The following is a 5,034-nucleotide window of genomic DNA, read 5'->3' as shown; positions in this document are numbered from 1 at the left end:
CCAAAAACAGGGGCCCAGAGGCTGCCTGATGGTGGAGGCTTTGCTTTTAGGCTTAAGTTAATTTTTTTCTTCTAGCAATTTTTTTAGGGCATTCGCCAGCAAAAGAGAGTGCTTGTATTTTCGTTTCTGTGGCTCCTTCTCCCTCTCCTCTTGCCGGTTTTTATATATTTGGAAGGCGAATTGAATAAGTTTACTTTGGGGGGGGCCTCAGAGCTCGACTCTAATTTTTGGAGCTTTTATTGATTGTCTGGGGCCCACTGACTAACGAAGTGGGTGGGTAAGAAGAGGCGTCCCTCAGGTGAAGTGGGACATGTACGTATTTGTGCGACACCATCTCTATCAACGACCTCGCGGAGAGGGGGCTGGAGACTAGAGGAGCGATGCTGATAGGAGGCTGGGAGGGACTTGGGGAAGGGGAGGTAGGGATGGGCCTCTGGGATTGGCTATGGAGGGGGAGAAGGTGGCGGCGAGGGCGGGGGAAGGAGGAGGGATGAAGAGTATCGGGGCAGTGGGGGCGGGGAGGGTGGCCTGGCTGCGTGTGGGGTCAGGAGCCTTGGGGTCAGGAGCCCCGGGCCCCTGGTGGTGGGGCCTGACCATGATTTCCGCCGGCCCAGAGGGTCTAACCCAGCGGCGGTTGCGGCGGCTGCAGCGGCGGCTGCAGCGGCGGCCACAGCCTTCTGAGGAGCCGTGCACGATGGAGCGGAAGAGGTGGGAGTGCCTAGCGCTCCCTCAGGACTGGGAAAGGGAAGAAGTGCCTGGGTCGAGGCTGTCGGTCAACTAAAGGGATGTCTTCTACTATAGGTTAATGAACCTGCCGGCCAGGAAGGGCCTAAACGAGCACCTCCCAGCGGCCTCTGCGGCAGTTTGGGCACCGTGCGTGCGTATGGCGTGCGTGTGTACAGGCGCACAGCGGGGAGGGCGGTATCTGTGAGGAGTTAGGTGACACAGGTTTTGAAGGCCGCGGTGGGTAGGTTCCAGGGAAACCATTCTTAACTCTTGACTGAATTATGCTGTATGCCTATGTTACTGGCACCCGGGGAGCCTGTGGCGCGGTCAGGGTTATCCAGCGGGTGCGGGCGCACGCGGGGGCCGGGGGAAGGGAAACTGCATCCTTTAGTTCTCCCTCAGTGGCCCTGCCGTGGTAAGGGGGAACCGGAGCGCATTGGGGGAAGTTTGACTGGGAATAGATGGCAGTTGGGGGAGGGGTCAGAGGAGAAAGGAGGCAGAAGGGGTCAGCAAGCCAGAGGGAAGCTCGAGCCGTCGACCTATGGAGGTCTGAGCGACTCCAGGTCCAGGATTGGGGCCAGCTCGGGCCTAGTCTGATTCGGGCCCTGGGCCGACTCCTGCCGAGTCCGGCCGAGTCCTACTCCGGTGTCCTGATTGAGCTGGTGTCCCAATCCCGGGTTTCGGCACCATAATGTAAAGAACGGTGTTGCTCAGAGAACCATGAGGGTGCAGCGAGCAGAAGAAAAGAAGTATATTGAGGGAAATTAGCAAGCGGGGAGGAAGCCGTGTGGCGAACGGGCCGACTCCGGGCTCCTAGGGAAGGAGGGGTTATTTTATAGGAGGAAGAAAAACAGCACTATTGAATTCAGTTGTTATCTCCCAGCTGTGAGTCTGAGGGCTGATCAAGGTCAAACGGAGCTCGGGTTGATGTACCCCACTATCATGGGAAACTCCCAGGCAGCTGTAAGCAGGCATGGGGGAGGGGGGGTGGTGTGGGAACTGAGGCTGTCATTAAGCTACTTTTTAAGAAATCCTCAACTTCCATTACTTATTTTTCCCTCCTGAAAGCAGTCACTCAGACCAACCAACCCACAAACAAGCAGGCATGCCATCTATTAGTAATCTTAGATGAGGGGATGGCCTTTGTAATTTCAGAGCAATTAATCTGTAAACCAATGGCAGAAAATAAAAGCTGGGGAAGTATTTTTACTTAAAGTGGGAGGGGGGATGGGATTTAGGCTGAAAAAAAAGTGCCTTTTGCAAAAAGGTACAAGGCAATATATGAGCTAATACTTGTAAGTTTTGATAGCTGTTATGCCCTTTAATCCCTCTTTTAATTACAGAGAAGTATCCAGAGCTCTATTACAAGAAATATAATGTATATTGTTATACATTTATATAAATTATATGCTGATATATATTTATGTATAATACACACAGCTGATAAACTAGAAGGTAGGATGAAGGAAAATAAAAAAGCAACATGATTCTTAAATGAATCTTTATAGCGCTATTTTGTTTCATCTTCTCATGAGAGACTCAGATTAAAAACAATTTCACCCCCCAAATCTTTGTTCCCCACCAGTTTAATAATATGCATCTCCCAAAATGGAAGTTTAAATGAGAAGATCAGACATGGAACTCTCTGCTCAATGTTTGTATTTCCAAACTTGAAGAGCAGACACGACAATTACCTTTCCGAAGTAAAATTTCAGAAATAACTCTTTAACAAAAGACCATGTCTCTGTGATTCTCCTAAAAACTTGAAATGATTTGTCTTTCTATCTGGCTTGTAACCGGCTTCAGGGACTGAATGTCTCTTTAGATGACTGAATGTCATCTACTACTGTGCAAAAAGTAATCTTAACGTTTAGTTTCAAAGGAGGGTCACAGATTTATCCTCTTCCCCTCCCCTCTCGTTTTTCTCCCGTTACCTAGCAACAATAGAACGTTAAGTCTACAACAAAGCAGTTGGTCTCTGGCTTCATTTGAGCTGCCAAGCTGCTCTAAGGCGGAAGCACTGGTTACCGCTCCGGATGGAGTAGACCTGTGTGGGCGTTCAGTCGGTTTTCTCCAGCGCCTCAGAAGGGTTTCCGTATCAAATTGTTCCATGGCTTGTACTGGGAGTGTGTAAGTACAAAACTGAGTACAACTGAATGGTTTTTCTGTGTCAATGGGACAAGGATGAACGGGTTCAGGAGGGGATCCCAGACCAATACTTGAAGGGTATGAACTCAGGTACTAGGAATACTGACTGGTCTTAGGGTGGCGATTTTTAAATGTAATTTCAAAACAGTGGTCGCAAATCCTTAGTCTAAATAGTGGGTTTAAACATGAGGAAATTCATACTCTAGGGTGTGCTATGGATTGAATGAAAATTTTAACAAAATTCCATGTGAATGTTGAATGATGCTTCATAAAGAGAAGCAAACTGGAGTGTTTAACATAACATGACTTATGTGGTGAGAAAAGAAACTTCCCTCACAAGACTTTCCAGAATATGCCTGCCAGAATCTGAATACTGGGCTTAGTGGCCCATTGATTTTACTGAAAGCTGGTGTTTTCTATGGCAGCTTGCACACTGTGGCCTTTAAGGAAGCTGCCTAGAGGAAGTGGGAAAACGGGGAATGGGGTGGAGCCACAGGTCAGTCACGAAGGGTAATCACGCAGCCTGGTGCCAAAGAGGTTGCCTAATAAGGGTCAAGTGGGTTGAAAAAGCGTTTGCTGACTACACGTAGGAGGAGATAGGGTTCTCTCCTTTCCCCTGGTGTATCCCAGCGAATTCAATCAATCACATATTTTAGATATTTCCTAGTTGCTGCATTTCCATTTGTATTAACTTAGTTATTTCTGTTTTTATAAGCCTTGGAGGGCACTCCTCTTCACCCATAGCAGTAACCGCAGATGAAAGTGAGAACCCGAGTCCACTTCCCAACGAGCCTCTCCCATTTCCCTGTACCTCGCTGAAGGATGATGTGGGATCCTGGGGCCAACCTCGTAAGCCTCTGAGACCTCCCTTCAGTGTACCACCCAGTCTGGCAAGAGAGAAACTGGACAGCCCCTCGGAGAATAGAAGATCCAGCATTCCTGTTGACGGTTTGAGAGCTCTCAAACTCCAAGATGGGCCCCCACCTGCTGCTGATAAATTGTCCCTAGCAACAGCAGAAGTAAATAGCTCTAAGAGGCTGGCAGCTTGGAGGCAAATGGGACAAGATTCTATTAATGTGTCCCAAAAATTCTCTGGTGGCTCTCCTTCACTGATGATAGGGAAGGGAAGGGTTAGCAATGAGGGTATTGAGAGAGGTGTCAATAATGCAAATTTCCATGAGGCCCTGCCAGAAGGTCCAGTGTTCTTTCTACCCAGGGGCCCCCAAGTAGGCGGTCCTCCACCTATCTCCACCATTAGATCTGGGATAATGATGGAGGTGCCTCCAGGAAATAGGAGAATGGCCAGCAATGAAAGACTGGTTCATGATTTTTTCCCACTGGGAGGCCCATGGCTCCCCATGGAGAATTGGCCGAGGCCTGTCACCGTTCCTCCTGGTATTGCACATTTACATCCCTGGCTTCGTGCTCCTGTCTTCCTACCCCCTCGACCTTTTGCTCCTCCCCCAATATATGGTCCTCCACTGCCTTCTGCTTTTGCCGGGTACATGCCACCTCCTGCATCCTTAAACAGAGAGAACAAATGATGGCATAAATGGAAGGGGGAAATTAAAAAGTGTAGGGGAAAGAGGTGAAAGTAATTCATTTATGTTTTTGTATTTGAAACCCCCTCCTGTCTTGCTTTCTATATAGCACTGATGTGTCTTACATATGTGGACATCCAATAAATAGCTTAAAACTGGAAGTATTGTGAATCTTTTTTTTTTTTAAATGCTACTCTGGGAACCTAAACCTTGGATTTTGTTTTCTATTTTAAGGAAATTAAATCAGTTTTGTACCAAAGTTTTCTGAGTAGCTTAGCTGGATCTCCATCACTGGCTTACAGCTGTATGAATGTGAAGAGGGGCCATTGGGATTTTTCTAGACTTGACCAAGTCTAGGGTAGGGCATTCCTACCTACCTAAGATTATGGGGGTTGCTTGAAGCAGGATGGGTGGATTAAGATAAAGTCCATAAAGGCAGACCAAAGTCCAGATAATAGAGAAAAATGTACCAACAGAAAAGTAGGTAGATGAGACTCAAGTAAGGGTAATAGAGCCAGCAATTCACAGTTAGAGCCTGAACCAGGCTGAAAGAGCACAAAAGAAAGGGGAAGGAGAGTTAAGAGAGGTCTAGATCGTTGCTTGAAACTTGGACTAGTGT

At 47.9% G+C, this 5,034-nt stretch overlaps 1 pseudogene across 1 annotated transcript; it reads left to right on the top strand.

Moving 5' to 3' along the window:
* Positions 1-1,007: 1,007 nt before the first annotated feature.
* Positions 1,008-4,533, top strand: LOC149990778 (proline-rich protein 32 pseudogene; annotated as a pseudogene). Its single transcript, XR_016508564.1, has 3 exons — positions 1,008-1,141; positions 2,745-2,852; positions 3,590-4,533. The product of XR_016508564.1 is annotated as a proline-rich protein 32 pseudogene (transcript).
* The last annotated feature ends 501 nt before the right edge of the window (positions 4,534-5,034 follow it).

Source organism: Furipterus horrens, unplaced genomic scaffold, assembly GCF_987537825.1.
Source record: "Furipterus horrens unplaced genomic scaffold, mFurHor1.1.pri manual_scaffold_17, whole genome shotgun sequence".
In the NCBI taxonomy this organism is placed as follows: Eukaryota; Metazoa; Chordata; class Mammalia; order Chiroptera; family Furipteridae; genus Furipterus; species Furipterus horrens.
The sequence above is the reverse complement of the archived record's forward strand: the minus strand, read 5'-3'. Positions and strand labels throughout refer to the sequence as shown.